The sequence below is a fragment of the Siphateles boraxobius genome, unplaced genomic scaffold, assembly GCF_051911475.1.
Source record: "Siphateles boraxobius isolate OS27281-9 unplaced genomic scaffold, OSU_SipBor_1 6, whole genome shotgun sequence".
Classification (NCBI taxonomy): Eukaryota; Metazoa; Chordata; class Actinopteri; order Cypriniformes; family Leuciscidae; genus Siphateles; species Siphateles boraxobius.
In genome coordinates this window covers 1767024-1783074 of record NW_027509186.1, presented here as the reverse complement: position 1 = coordinate 1783074, position 16051 = coordinate 1767024, and the positions used below count along the sequence as shown (strand labels likewise).

General features: G+C 40.1%; 1 long non-coding RNA gene and 6 other non-coding genes across 7 annotated transcripts; 1 reads left to right on the top strand and 6 right to left on the bottom strand.

The window, feature by feature from the left end:
• Positions 1–211: 211 nt before the first annotated feature.
• trnat-cgu (transfer RNA threonine (anticodon CGU)) lies at positions 212–285 on the bottom strand. Its single transcript has one exon. It is a non-coding gene; the product is annotated as a tRNA-Thr (tRNA).
• A 1336-nt stretch (positions 286–1621) lies between these two features.
• Positions 1622–1710, bottom strand: trnar-ucu (transfer RNA arginine (anticodon UCU)). The gene is given in 2 exon segments: positions 1622–1657; positions 1674–1710. It is a non-coding gene; the product is annotated as a tRNA-Arg (tRNA).
• Positions 1711–1849: 139 nt separating this feature from the next.
• Positions 1850–1923, bottom strand: trnat-ugu (transfer RNA threonine (anticodon UGU)). The gene has a single exon. It is a non-coding gene; the product is annotated as a tRNA-Thr (tRNA).
• A 911-nt stretch (positions 1924–2834) lies between these two features.
• LOC143715511 (uncharacterized) lies at positions 2835–3638 on the top strand. Its single transcript, XR_013195786.1, has 3 exons — positions 2835–2970; positions 3128–3243; positions 3339–3638. It is a non-coding gene; the product is annotated as an uncharacterized LOC143715511 (long non-coding RNA).
• A 9811-nt stretch (positions 3639–13449) lies between these two features.
• trnat-ugu (transfer RNA threonine (anticodon UGU)) lies at positions 13450–13523 on the bottom strand. The gene has a single exon. It is a non-coding gene; the product is annotated as a tRNA-Thr (tRNA).
• A 713-nt stretch (positions 13524–14236) lies between these two features.
• On the bottom strand, positions 14237–14310 carry trnat-agu (transfer RNA threonine (anticodon AGU)). The gene has a single exon. It is a non-coding gene; the product is annotated as a tRNA-Thr (tRNA).
• Positions 14311–14847: 537 nt separating this feature from the next.
• trnar-ucu (transfer RNA arginine (anticodon UCU)) lies at positions 14848–14936 on the bottom strand. Its single transcript is given in 2 exon segments — positions 14848–14883; positions 14900–14936. It is a non-coding gene; the product is annotated as a tRNA-Arg (tRNA).
• Between the last annotated feature and the right edge of the window lie 1115 nt (positions 14937–16051).

The following is a 16051-nucleotide window of genomic DNA, read 5'->3' as shown; positions in this document are numbered from 1 at the left end:
CTATTCTGGTGGGACTCACAACCAGGGAATTTCTCCATTCGCATCCTAGAAGTCCAAAGTTCTATCCATTGTACCATAAAATGACACACTTCAGGGAAGTGTTGCATGCGCAGCACTTCTTAGTTTTTCCTGTTTTGTGCAGGTAAACACAGTTCGTCATGCAAAGACTTTCATATGTGAAAAGGTTAAGCACTCCCATATCCTGTGCCAAAGGCACTGCTGGGATTTGGACCCAGGATCTCCTGTTTACGAGACAGGCGCTTTGACCAGCTAAGCCACAGCGCCAGATACTGTGAAATTTGTTGGTAAAACAAGTCTAAAAGAGGTACCACATCAGGAAAACAGCTGATCACGTCATGAACGAGGTCCCTTAGAGGTAAGAGGATTGTTTCCCAAAACACGAGGGCCTTTCACGCCTCAAGGGAATGTCTGAACTCATTTAATTTTGGCTCTACACTCTCGATAGTCATGCCTAAAATGTTTCCTGAGCCTTCTTCTGATATGAAAGGGCAAAATCCAGAAAGATATCCATGTATTATTCTTCATATATGTAAAGACTTTGTTTGTACAAATATCCATAGGCTTGACCATATCAATCGGTAGTAGCAGATTTCAGGCCTAAGCCAGGAACTTACAAACCATTCTTGAAGCGCATCTGCACCACATATATATATATTTGTTTTATTATCTCTCTCATTTAATACAGGTGAATCAAATAATTGATTGATAAGTAACGTACTGGACGATCTGACTTGGGTGTGCTCAATAAGGAAAAGAAGAAAAATGTGCTGCGTAGGCTTCTGAAAAAGTTGGAAAACCCCAGCTTTAAGCAAATGTCAGTCTGGTAAAGACGTCTGTGCAAAGGGACACCATTCGTGACTCTGGTGGGACCCAAAAAACGGGACACTTTTTAAAACCTTCATTTGCAACCGAAAAGACCAGATTGACTTTCCTGCCAAGACTTTCACATCAGAGATGATTGAATGACTACTCTTAGAAGCCACAGATAAGACACTGCTGGGATTCGAACCCAGGATCTCCTGTTTACTAGACAGGCGCTTTAACCAACTAAGCCACACAAAAGCTACTGTCACTGGTTCGATGCTTTTGTATACAAAGTCTAAAAGAGGTAGCATGTCAGGAGAATAGCTGATTACATCATGAATAGGTCCCTTTGAAGTTACAGGATTATTTCCAAAACCTGAAAGGTGTGCAGGCTTCTGTTGAGGGACAAGGGAATATCTCAAGCCATTTATTTCTGGATCGAAACTCTCAGTACTCGTGTCTCAAATGTTTCGGGAACCTCCAGTTACGATACATCTAAATGCTGTTTCAGCTTGGAGAAATGGAAAGCGTGTTTTTTTTTTCTTCTTTTCTTTCTAGGTAGGTGGCCAACAATAGGTTGTTGCAGATTTTGGCCTAGACCAGTGGATTTCAACCTATTCTTATTTAAATAGGTGACTTAAGTTAATTAGTAGAGTACTCTGTGATCTGAGTTGGGTGTGTCCAAAGAGGGAAATAAGCAGAACGTGAAGGGTATGCTTCTGAAGTAGTTTATGGATTCAAGTTTTAAGCATATGCTTGTCCAACACAAAGACATCTGAGCAAAAGAGGGTATGCACGACTCTGGTGGGACTCGAACCCACAACCTTTGAATATCTCCATTCACAATCTAGAAGTCCAATGCGCAATCCATTGTGCCACAGAGCCACAAAAGACAAACTTTAAGACGCTATTGCATGCACATCACTTCTTAGATTTCCACATTTTGTGCAGATGCACACTGTTCAGCAGGCAAAGATTTACATATGTAAAAGATTAAGTGAGCGGTGCCCACATCCTGTGGCATAGGCACTGCTGGGATTCGAACCCAGGATCTCCTGTTTACAAGACAGGCACTTTGACAAACTAAGCCACAGCGCCACTTGCTGAACCTTCTACAATGTGTTGGCATAAAAAGTCTAAAAGAGGTAGCAGGTCAGGAAAATAGCTGATTACATCATGAAAGAGGTTAGGGGATTATTTCCAAAACCCGGGGGGCATTCAGGGCTCTGTTGAAGAAAGAGGGAATATCTGAAACTCTCAATACTTGTGTCTGAAATGTTTTTGGAACCTCCAGTTACAATACATCTAAACTCTGTCTCAGCTGGGAGAAATGGAAAGCAATCTCTGCTATGCTTTCAGCTGATCTGAAAGACAAAATCCAGAAAGATTTTCATGAATTATATATTCATATTTGTAAAGTACGGTGGCCGAGAAGGGTCACAACACATACAAACCCCACAACAACTACATATTCAGAAAACACATACAAATTCAGAAAACACATGCAAACAACGCCACAACAACTACATATTCAGAAAACACATACAAATTCAGAAAACACATACAAATTCAGAAAACACATGCAAATTCAGAAAACAACTTTGTCGATTTCACATTCGCTGCAAATATTCGCAGCACGAGCAAATAGGGAAACAAACTGCAAACTGCAAAAACACAACGGAAATGTTTCCGGGGGGGGGCATAATCAATGACGGACCCGCATCCATCCGGTTGTCTTAGCGCTATTTTTTGAATGTGTGCTGTGCTTTTGTTGTCTCAAGAGGTAAGTGTTTCTCTTTCATTATGACAGACTTGTCGATGTGCTCTGATACCGAAGTGGTTTTGTGTGTTTTTAACATATTAAGTTATTGTCCCCATAACGTATTAGTCTGCCAACGTTGTTAGCTGGAAACTAAGTTAGCTGGCTAGCTCGCGTCTGGCCATTAAATAGATGCATTACTGGCGTTTGTACAATGTTGTCCTGATATCTGAACTATTTATTTAATTTTTAGTTTGAAATGTTCTGTCCGTATTGTGCCGAGCAACTGGGGGACGCTCCCAAGTTTTGCCCGTCGTGTGGTCTGAACGTGGGGTTCCTTACGGTGTGTCCATCCACGTCATCAAGCCTAGGCCGTGGGCCTACAGGTAATATCCCCTTACTGTGCTCCCATTTTAACGTTACTGTGCTGCATTGAATTGTCCCATGGTTTTAGCTGTCAGAAAGGTGGCAATTTATCAACCAATCACAAAGCATAGCTATAATGAATCAGTGTGTGTGTGTGTGTGTGTGTGTGTGTGTTAGTGAATGAGACAAGTATCCAAGGAAGAGCAGGTCAATTCATGAGGTTCAGGGAAGTTAAAGAGGCTGAGAGGAGGACCTTTTCAAAGGCTAAAAAGAAACCAAACATTATGGTCAAGGTAAACTAATATGGAGGTTTAGGTCACAATGTGACTATTACACAGTACACACAGTCTTAAACATGTTTGTTTTTCTTCTTTTCTTATTTCTGTAGATTTCAATTGGCATAATGACCAGAACAAAATATGGGTTAAAACCTATAAGAGGGAAAACTTTGCCATTAAATGTTGAACCCCTGTGGTCATCAAAACAAATTTTGCCAGCTGCTATAAAAAAACAGCGAGATTTTAATCAAGACATGATGTACGATGGAGAATATGTCCTGGTATATCCTGATGGCTCTCAGGTACAAAATATACCAGGCACAGACAAACCCTTTGTCCTTGAACATTATAAAGAGGCCATTGGAAAGTCTTACCAGAGGATCGTACTGTACATCTGCCCCCTTCAGGATTCGAGTAAGTATTGAAGTACATGTATGTAAAATAATAATAATAATAATTGATAATGGTTGGTAATTAAGTGAGTTCTTAATTTAATTTGTGCTGGTTGTAAAATTGCCATATATTTTGCATATACCTAGCCTAATAATGATGCATCATTTTCTCTTTCCAAAGTCATGGAGATGACTCCTCTTCAGAATCCGATGATGAGGCATTTGCTAGCCTTCCACTGAAAATGTAAGTTTCTCCCGCTAATTTGAGACCTGTGCTTGTGGTTTTTGATTATCCACGTATTTCACAGCATTCATTTATTTTTTCTTTCAATTGCGAGAAGGAATAGATCGAGCATGTTGTGCTCTTTAAATCATATTAACAAATATCTATATTATGATTTAAATTAAATTATTCAAATTATTTGTTTGTTTTAGTTTACCAAAACAATGTCCACCAACAGTGTCCAGGCCATCTGATGGGCAAGTATGTATTATTCTGTAATGTTATTAAGTTTATGTTAATGATGTAATTATTGTTAATTTGTTTGGTGTTATCTCTACTTTCATAAACAGGCCAATGGAGCAGGACCAGGACCCAAAAACACCACATCATGTGACTTCTACAAGTAAGTCACAATGGATTCAAATTGTTCGTTCATTGCACTAATACTTTTGGCTCTGGGTTTAGCATGAAATATTGACTGCTGAATGTAATGCATTACAGTACCAAGTATAACACTTTTTACTGTAATTTCACAACCATCTTGTTTTAGTATTTCATTGTTCCTTTAATCCACAGCACATATACCAAGATCTATGCACCAGTTGTCATTGACAGCAGTTGCTCTGATGTTGAGGACGTAGACAATTTTCAGGAGGAAGACAGGTACTTTGATAGAAATAATGCTGTCAACCTTTGTTGTTGTTTTTTTTGTTTGTTTCCTCAGATATATTACATAGTTCAAGCTACATTTGGCATTTTACCTGGTTTCTGTTGCCATACAATTATTAAAGCAAATATTCAAATTGTATATATTTTTTTACTTACCCCTAAACCGAAACAAAATCTGGCAGAAATTATTGAAAGCTTGCAATGTGTGCTTCATGCTTATGCCCATCACATTTCATCACACACATATGGTGTTCTCACTGTAATGGGACCATAAAAGATTTATATTTTAATTATCCAAATAAAAGGCAGTGTTAATGTTTCTCTTTCTTGTGTTAGAGAGACGCAGATATTGGACTGACGGCTGCAGACGTTCTGTCAAATCTGTCATACAACATTAACACAAAAAGCTGTAGCAGGTTAAATATAAACCGTGCTAATGTCTGGGATGGTGCTCTGAGGGGATTCAAACGTTCCTCATTTGACCCCACCTGTAGCCTTTTGGTCAAATTCACTGATGACATCGGGCAAACAGAGGAGGCTGTGGACACAGGAGGGCCTACACGGGAATTTCTGACACTCTTGATGGACGCCATTAAAACCAGTCGATTTTTTGAAGGCAAAGAAGATGGCAAATACCTGTCATTTGATAGCAAAGGTAATTCACTTTTTGTCACATTTTGACAGTATTATAAATCAATTTGAACTAACCGTGGAACATTGCCATTGTTAGCTGCAGAAGGTGATGAGTATTTCCATGTTGGAAGAATGGTTGCCGTCTCCATTGTACATGGTGGTCCAGGGCCTCGATGCTTTTCCCCAAGCTTCTACCAGTACCTGGTTGGTAAAGTTAAGACCATTGAGGCACCAATTGAGGATATACCTGATACTGAAGTCAGGAATGTTCTCCTTGAGGTAATTGTAATTATGTGTTTCTAAGAATATTCAAGAATTTTTTTTTTATATATTTTGATGAACAATCAACAATTTGGACACCCCAGTAGCTCGAAAAACCAGTGTGATATTGGAATAAAACCAGTGACTTCCATGCTTTGTCACTAATATGTAGTCTAAATTCCAACCAATACTCACTTAAAAAAGTTGGGTTAAAATCAACCCAACAGCTAATCCAATGGTGGGTTGATATAGCACCGACCTATTGTTGGGTTATTTTAACCCAATAACTTAGGTAACTAGTTTTACCCAATAAATTGGGTTTCAAAAAACGAATCTGTTGGGTTATTTGGCCAAAATGCTTTAATCAAACTATTATTAATATTAATTATAATTACTATTATTTCCATGAAAATAACTCACTCACTCACAACTTAAGTATATTAACAATGCTTTATTTACATCCAATTAGACATTGCATTCAAAAGTTATTGTTGCAAGTGTTTCAATAAAAAAAAAAAAAAAAAGTAATGCAATTATAAACTGCCTCATAAGGCAACGTGTTGAAGGGAACACCTCCAGGCACAGAATATTAATGTTAAAATTAATTAATTTAGAGTTATGTTTTAAGTTCTAAGAAACATGGATCACAAAAACACAAATAAACAGTTGTAAACATTACAAGTTGTAAACATTTTCATTAAGTTATTGTTTGCAATTGCTTTCATTTACTTCCTTAAAATAAGAAATTCTTTCAATAAATAAATAAATAAATAAATAGAAGTAATGCAATTATAAACTGCCTCATAAGGCGACAGTGTGTTGAGGGAACAGCTCCTGCCACAGAATGCTAAAATTAATTTAATTACAATTATGTTTTAAGTTCTAAGAAACATGGAATACAAATACACAAACAAAACAAACCAAAGCTTGTCCAGCTTATCCAATTATAAACTGCCTAAGTAGGCGACAATGAGTTGATGGAACTCCTCCTGGCACAGAATATGATGTTTTATTAACAAAGTTCGGGAGAAGCACGTTCAGATAATTAACACGGGTGGAGAGCACTCAGCAATCATGATTAAAACGTGTATATATAGACTCAGCACTCTCACCTCATTTCTCTGACAGTTTAGCAGCGTCCCTCCACCACCCCTTCTCCACTCTTCTAGTCCTAAACCACTTTACATACAGGGGGGAGTACTCTGGGTTCGGGCCGAATTCCGAGCTCGGAGCCCTCCCCCCGTACAGCACGCCAAATACGCATTATACTTTATTCCCTTTAATTGTATGTAAGTGTGAACTCGTGAAATATTGTGTGTTGTAGCAACTGCCAAACAGCTGCCGCAGGCGTTGGATACTCAATGTCTAAAACATAAAATAATTTAAAGCATGTATCCACAGCTTGTAAAAGGCTGTCTTGCTCTAGTGCCGCTCCTCCCACAATGACGAAGGCTTGTGAGCAGTTGAATTTGTCCCCAAGCTGCAGGACATGAGGGAATTGCCTCCGTTGCTCCTCCTCCTCCAAATACTTGATGATGTTTGTTCCAACCTTTAAATAGAAATTTTAAATGGTAAATATGCACAAATGGATCAAATATTACCCCAAATGTGTTGTCATAAATGATGTACCTACAGGCTGTAAATCAACAAATGCTTGTTTTGCCTCATGGTAAGAGGGCCGAGCCATCTTGCAGCCTGTTTTGTGTGGCAATGGAGGAAGGATAGCTGGCAGGGTTTTTAAAGCAACATCTCCAAGAGTGTCTTTACATAAAACAGAAAGAACAATGGATTAATCTTTAAACAAGTGCATTATATCATAGACAAAATATTATAACTTGACATGAAAGTACAGAGCTGTTGTGCAGGATTTTCTCACCAGAAGAAATGTTATTGGGTACACAAAATAACCCAACATTTTTTAGAGTGTACAGACAGTGTTTTTATTTTACTCTAGATTAAGAATGCTAGGACACTGGAAGAACTCGTGGAACTCGCAGATAAGCACTCCAGCATGCTTCAGACAGCAGGATGCTATAATGCCTGAGGACACTGGAGGATAAGGAAAAAGTTGTGGATGGTTACATCCAGTGGTACTTCACCTACCGCAACCATGTTTCCTTCCAGAGGTAGGTCACTCTGACTACTTTGTAAGAATTCAAACGAGAATTTGAATGAAACTCAAATGAGTGTCTAACAAATGTGAGTCCTACTGGCAATAGCATTAAGAACTTACCATGATCTGCCTCTTCCCCTCACCCACAACCCAACCCGGTAATAGGTTCAAGGATGGCCTGGCTACCCTCAACTTTTTCAACGCTCTGGAACAGCATCCCTCCATTTTCCTGCCCTACATGTGTTACAGTGCGGAAGACCTGACAGCCGAGAGTGTAGAGTCACTGTTCCGTCCAGAAATGAGCCCAACTGGTAGCTCAAATCGCCATGAGGAGGAGAGAGTGCTTGGCTACTGGCTGGACTACTTAATCGCTGTAAAAGGTATAATTTTCTGTATGTTGTTTGAAGTGAAGTTCACAAATGGATGATAAATCTCAATGTGTTTCTTTACTCCCAACCCCCACAGAGGAAGGGTCAGGGATGTCCTTGCAGGACATTCTGATGTTCGCCACAGGCCTGAAAGAAATCCCAGCAGCAAAATTAATACCACAGCCTCAACTCACATTCCAGAAAACACTCAAGGTTTCCTGAGGCTAATGTCTGCGCGAACACATTAAAACTCCCGATCTTACCCTCATATGAAATCTTTGAGGAAGCCATGAATTATGGAATCAAGAACGCTCCAGGATTTGGGCTCCATTGAGGTGTCAATCAGAAATTAATTATCAGTGGCAAATTTGCATTACTGTTGTTACTGTTTGCATTGCACTTTGCACTGTTACATTGTTTACAGAAATCCATTTTTTTTTTATAAGAAAAGGTGCAAGTTTCTCTATTTGGAAACTTTTCATGGCAGATTTACATTGCTGTTACTGTTCGCACTTTACTATTTGTATGGTTACATGGTTTACAGAAGTCCAATGATTTTTTGTATAAGAAAAGGTGCAAGTTTCTCTATTTGGAAACTTTCCGTGACAGATTTACATTGCTGTTACTGTTCGCACTTTACTGTTTGTCAGTATTTTAACAGTTAAAAGAAATAAAATAATTTTTATAAGAAAATGTAAGTTTGTCTATTCTGAAACATTTTGCAAGAGCCATCAGAATGAAGTTTATTTGTTGTTGCATAAATTGGTCATGAAATGTTACCGATCTAGCATGAAAGTCACCATTAGCTTCAGCATACCGTATTTATCAACACTGTTAACACCAAAAGCATACATTGTGATGGTGGAAAAAGTAAGGGAAGTCATTGCAATCGATTAATATCTTTGCTTTTAATTTAACCTTTAATTTAAGGTGTCCATATCAGTACACCACACTGGAGGCAATGCTGTCTGAAAGAAAATAAACTGCCTACACGTCTGTTAGTTCTCTCTCTCAAAGACCAGCCATTTCCTTAAGTCTAATGTAGTTGTCAACAGCAGCTGGCCAGTTGATGGGTGGAGCGAGCTGGCTCTGTCTCTCCAAGTTGGCAAAATATGCTTGGAGGTTAGCATCTCCACACAAACTGTTTGTGGGTGGCAGAAGGTCTTTGAACTCCTGTAACACTTGGGGATCCACTGGGAATCCACAATCCCTTCCACCAAACCTAAGGCCGCACAGAAAGCACAACAGTGAACTCATTTTGAATAGTGTTTAAATCTCAAAGGGAAACCAACCAAACATTTATTGAAAATGACAATACAGGTGTTACATACAAACCTGTGAGGCAGGTTGTAAATGGTATCAGGTTTCCCAGATGGACAGAGAGACTGCCGGACGGGTCTGATGGTATGGTTATTCCAAAGCTCTCGGTGTTCATCAAGCTCTTTCTGAAAGATGCCCAGGAACACATACCGTACAAGGCACTTGTGTTCATGGGTGCCATTGAAGTAGTGTCTCTCCCTCAGGTCACTGAATAAATCCATCCAGAACTGTGTCCTAATAATGGAGTACAGTGATTTTAGTTTTGTATAAATGTTTCTAATACAAATACTTAAATTATGTGACAGTCTTGGAAAACAACATTCTGCACTGCATTCACCAGTGCAGAATGGACTGTCAACACTTATTACAATTTGAAACAGTCAACCATGCACACTAATCCTTTTACTTATCATAACTATTGCACAATCGGCAGTACACAGCCTGATCCATGTATGACGCTCATATAAATAAGCCTACATTTTCAAAGTCAGCATTGTATGGTTCCAACCCAGCCTAATATTACGAAAAGATTACAGAAATATGAAACAGTATTGAAAAATATGTGAGTAACAGTATTGTTAAACGTACCTCTGTTTCCTGAAAAAGGACCACCAACTTTCAATCCTTTGATTGGCAGTTGAAGTGCCATACATGTGGCTGAGAGAACCTGCAAAGTCATCGGTGTGGTCCTCTCTTAAAGAACAGTGGATGGCAGCCATGTCTCCATTTTCTGTCCCACAGTCTGTCCTAAGACGAGCCGGAAGGCCACAGCTCGAAACACACTGCAGGTAATGGTGAGCTATGTAAGGAACTCAGCTTTTTGGAAATATTAATAATCAATAATATCTTGTTATTATTAATTATAAATATTTGGGTCAGTTAATTGGATTAACTTGATGTGGCTGAATTAATATTACAATCAATTAATCAGTTCTTCCAACGAACTATTTTGATTATTAATTTATTCTAATAAAGGGTATCTTCCATGGCCACCGAAGAATAATTATTTCTTCGCCTGTACAGTACTTTGAGCCAGTAGCAAAAACCGTGATCGTAAAGTGACTTGTATTGCAAACAAAACAGAACCAAATACATATTATGTACAAGTTTTATTAACTAAATATAGATATTTATATGAATATAAATAAACTAAACAACATACACACATGAATACATAAATAGGTTAGTGATAGGATGAAATTGGAAACCGGAAGAGGGTCTATGAGAAGAACCATCAGAATTTCATTTTCACATTTCATTGAATTGAATACTTGCATTTGTAATGGGAACAATTCTTGAAGTTGTTGAAAATTGGAGTCGTTGATGGTTCCGGCAGTGTCAAGTGGAAGTTGGTTGAGCGTTCTCTTTCTCCAGGAACGCATGACTGGTTTGGTGAAGGCCTGGGACTCTGTTGAGGCCACGCCGAGCACCCAGGAGAAGTGAGGAAGTCGGAAGGATGGGTGATTGGAGTCGTTGTTGGTTGGAGTCTTTGTTGGTTGGAGTCTTTGTTCCAAAACTCCTGAGATTGTCCTTGGTTCTTTGTGAGAGAGTCTTCTCTCTTTTCCATGAGGCCGGATCTGGTTGGAATCGAGGCCTGCTGGGCCCTGGGGCCCCCGTGGAGGGGGAGGGGGCTCCCCAGTCTCACCAGAACAGTGTTGCGGCTGGATGAAAAAACTAAGAGAGGGCGGTCACTGTTGCCTGCCTCTGATATACCCTGAGAAAGAACCAACCCCTAAGGTTTGAACTGACCTATGAGTAAGGTGACATGTCCGAGAGGGGAAGCGGCTCTTAGTTGATTTATGGTCTTTGTCCCCAGCATGCTTAGACTGTTCATTCAAGCTCAAATAGACATAACAAATTCACATTGCATTCTAAGAGAAGGTGATGTACATCAAAGTGTGTGTCATTAAATGAGGATTAATTTGCTAGGAAGCATGATACAGGTGAGGTTATATTGACCGTTGGGTGGTTGTTCAACCACATACACCCCAATCAAACATACCATGTTGTTATACCTAATAGTACACGAGACAGTAAATCATCACAGTTTCTGTGAGGCATGTTCCTTCATAGATCAGAGTAACACCGCAAAGTTTATTTAATTAAAGATGGTCTCTCTCTCTTAAGCATGTGGCGCATGTGGCCACATTCCTTTGAGGTCGTAAAGTCTGTTATCAGTCTTAAAGTGTTCTGTAACCGGACACCCGGCTGACAAAGTAACTTCATTTGTGAGGTTAGTTTTGGGGGAGAGTTTCATAGACCTTTATATTCATTAAATATAGTGAATATGAATAATTAGTGTGTGTCTGATTGGTCCAGACCCTACAGCTATTACTGCAGGGTCGTTGTTGGTGCTGCCACTACTGAGCCACATAACCCGCCTTGAATACCCATCGATGCAGCCACTGATGGCAATCCCAAAGGGCTTGAGCTTGTCATAGCCATCCACGTGCCACACCTGATTGGGTCCTGCAGAGCAATAGGATCGCCTAACAAACCTGCGCCTATGACGGAGAGATACTCCTGTTGGATTTAATAATCTGAGGGCTTGCATGACATCGTCTTGTTTCACTGTCAGTGAATGCTTCTGTCTCAGGGTCTGCCACATAGCCCTGTAGCCCAACAGCTGTCCTGAGCCATTCAATTCACTAGTGATGGCAGCATTCACAGTCTCCAGTGGACTGTAATTTGCTCTCCGACTTAGATTTAGCCGTTTCAGCCTTCTTTTTTAGAGTTTTCAGGCTCATTACAATACCATGCTTTGACTCCAAAAAATCGCGAATAACGTCGTTGGAGTGGTCCTTTCTAAAGTAAGCACGTATTAGGTCATCCTCTGGACCGACACAACACACACACACACACACACACACACACACACACACACACACACACACACACACACACACACACACACACACACACACACACACACACACACACGCAAAGAAAGATTAATTATAAAAACTAATATTCTTTAATGGGGTTGATAAATGTATAAATAGGAACACAGTAAGGGGATGTTACCTGTAGGCTGACGCTCCGTAAGGAACCCCACGTTCAGACCACACGACGTGCAAACTTGGGAGCGTCCCCCAGTTGCTCGGCACAATACGGACAGAACATTTCAAACTAAAAATTAAATAAATAGTTCAGATATCAGGACAACATTGTACAAACGCCAGTAATGCATCTATTTAATGGCCAGACGCGAGCTAGCCAGCTAACTTAGTTTCCAGCTAACAACGTTGGCAGATTAATACGTTATGGGGACAATAACTTAATATGTTAAAAACACACAAAACCACTTCGGTATCAGAGCACATCGACAAGTCTGTCATTATGAAAGAGAAACACTTACCTCTTGAGACAACAAAAGCACAGCACACATTCAAAAAATAGCGCTAAGACAACCGGATGGATGCGGGTCCGTCACTGATTATGGCCCCCCCGGAAACATTTCCGTTGTGTTTTTGCAGTTTGCAGTTCGTTTCCCTATTTGCTCGTGCTGCGAATATTTGTAGCGAATGTGAAATCGACAAAGTTGTTTTCTGAATTTGCATGTGTTTTCTGAATTTGTATGTGTTTTCTGAATTTGTATGTGTTTTCTGAATATGTAGTTGTTGTGGCGTTGTTTGCATGTGTTTTCTGAATTTGTATGTGTTTTCTGAATATGTAGTTGTTGTGGGGTTTGTATGTGTTGTGACCCTTCTCGGCCACCGTAGTAAAGACTGTTTTGAATACATCCAGAGGCTGGATCTCAACAATAGGAAGTAGCAGATTCTGGCCTAAGCCAGTGGTTTTCAAACCATTCTCAAAACCTCCCAGACGCTATACATTTTCGTTATCTTCCTTATTTCAAAAGGGTTAATTGAGCTACTTAGTAGAGGACTCAATGATCTGACATGGGTGTGTCCAATAAGGGAGATGAGCAGAATGTGAAGGGTAGGCTTCTGAAGTAGTTTGTGGACCCCAGTTTTAAACATATGTCTGACTCACAGAGACATCAGAGCAAAAGAGGCCACTGACTATTCTGGTGGGACTCAAAACCACAACCAGGGAATTTCTCCATTCGCATCCTAGAAGTCCAAAGTTCTATCCATTGTACCATAAAATGACACACTTCAGGGAAGTATTGCATGCGCAGCACTTCTTAGTTTTTCCAGTTTTGTGCAGGTAAACACAGTTTGTCACGCAAAGACTTTCATATGTGAAAAGGTTAAGCACTCCCATATCCTGTGCCAAAGGCACTCCTGGGATTTGAACCCAGGATCTCCTGTTTACAAGACAGGCGCTTTGACCAGCTAAGCCACAGCGCCAGATACGGTGAAATTTGTTGGTAAAACAAGTCTAAAAGAGGTACCACATCAGGAAAACAGCGGATAACGTCATGAACGAGGTCCCTTAGAGGTAAGAGGATTGTTTCCAAAACACGAGGGCCTTTCTCGCCTCAAGGGAATGTCTGAACTCATTTAATTTTGGCTCTACACTCTCGATAGTCATGCCTAAAATGTTTCCTGAGCCTTCTTCTGATATGAAAGGGCAAAATCCAAAAAGATATCCATGTATTATTCTTCATATATGTAAAGACTTTGTTTGTACAAATATCCATAGGCTTGACCATATCAATAGGTAGTAGCAGATTTCAGGCCTAAGCCAGGAGCTTGCAAACCATTCTTGAAGCGCATTTGCACCACATATACATATTTTTTATTATCTCTCTCATTTAATACAGGTGAATCAAATAATTGATTGATAAGTAACGTACTCGACGATCTGACTTGGGTGTGCTCAATAAGGAAAAGAAGAAAAATGTGTTGCGTAGGCTTCTGAAAAAGTTGGAAAACCCCAGCTTTAAGCAAATGTACACCATTAGGGACACCAAAGGGACACCATTCGTGACTCTGGTGGGACCCAAAAAACGACAACCTTTTTAAAACCTTCATTTGCAACCGAGAAGTCCAGATTGTCTTTCCTGCCAAGACTTTCACATCAGAGAAGGTTGAATGACTAATCTTAAAAGCCACAGATTAGGCACTGCTGGGATTTGAACCCAGGATCTCCTGTTTACTAGACAGGCGCTTTGACCAACTAAGCCACAGCGCCAGTTACTGTCACTAGTTCGATGCTTTTGTATACAAAGTCTAAAAGAGGTAGCATGTCAGGAGAATAGCTGATTACATCATGAATAGGTCCCTTTGAAGTTACAGGATTATTTCCAAAACCTGAAAGGTGTGCAGGCTTCTGTTGAGGGACAAGGGAATATCTCAAGCCATTTATTTCTGGATCGAAACTCTCAGTACTCGTGTCTCAAATGTTTCGGGAACCTCCAGTTACGATACATCTAAATGCTGTTTCAGCCTGGAGAAATGGAAAGCGTGTTTTTTTTCTTCTTTTTTTTCTAGGTAGGTGGCCAACAATAGGTTGTTGCAGATTTTGGCCTAGGCCAGTGGATTTCAACCTATTCTTCTTTAAATAGGTGACTTAAGTTAATTAGTAGAGTACTCTGTGATCTGAGTTGGGTGTGTCCAATAAGGGAAATAAGCAGAACGTGAAGGGTATGCTTCTGAAGTAGTTTGTGGATTCAAGTTTTAAGCATATGCTTGTCCAACACAAAGACATCTGAGCTAAAGAGGGTATGCACGACTCTGGTGGGACTCGAACCCACAACCTTTGAACACCTCCATTCAAAATCTAGAAGTCCAATGCGCTATCCATTGCGCCACAGAGCCACAAAAGACAAGCTTTAAGACGCTATTGCATGCACATCACATCTTAGATTTCCACATTTTGTGCAGATGCACACTGTTCAGCATGCAAAGATTTACATATGTAAAAGATTAAGTGAGCGGTGCCCACATCCTGTGGCATAGGCACTGCTGGGATTCGAATCCATGATCTCCTGTTTACTAGACAGTTGTTACAATGTTTTGTTAAGGCTTATATCATTCTTTCATTCTAATGGAATGTCTTGTTAATGCTAATGTTATGTAATGTTTTACATGACATTCCTTGAATCTTGTGTCATGACACTCCACCCCATGCCCCCAAACCCATGACATTTCATTCCAAGAAATTTCCAAGAATCTGTGCCATGAAATTCTACTACATCTTCTTCCGGTAAACATCACAACATGTTATTTCGTGAAATTCAGTTGAATCCGATTCAATCAACATGTCCATTTTTTCTGAAATGTCATGACTTGAAATTCCAAGTGCCATAGAATCCCATACATTGCACTAAAGTGTTACTTTAAAGGTCATGTACTGCAGGTCAGTGTTACTTTAATGTTTGGTTAATTCTAGCATGAACTGAATTGCAGTGCTTTGTCAACATTACTGCATTTCTTGATAAACTTGCCAGAGGGTTAAAGACTCTAGCTTGAGCCGGCAGCCAAAGGTTAGGTTTGTCAGAAGTGGGATTCGAACCAACGCCTCCAGGGGAGACTGCGACCTGAACGCCAGCTGCCGAAGGATAGTCCGTCAAAATGGGGATAATGTTGAACAATGTTGAACGCCACAGCCAATCACGTCGACGCGCTATAACATTTGCAGCCAATTAGAGAGCGCCATTCTCGACATTATAACATCTGCAGCCAATCAGAGAGCGCCATTCTTGACTTTTTCCTTATCATTTTCGACATTTGACCAATCAGAGTACAAGGAAATGTCGATGGCACGTTTACGCTTAGCACCGCTAGGAGGAGGAGTCAGGAAGCTAGCCAAGTGTCAATCAAGTTGCCGAACTGAGCCGAAGGTGTACGAAGTAATGACATATCCTGAGGGGCGTGTCAGAGGTCAAAAAGTTCAGACGTCGAGCATCACTGTCACGGAGGTCAGGCAGCAT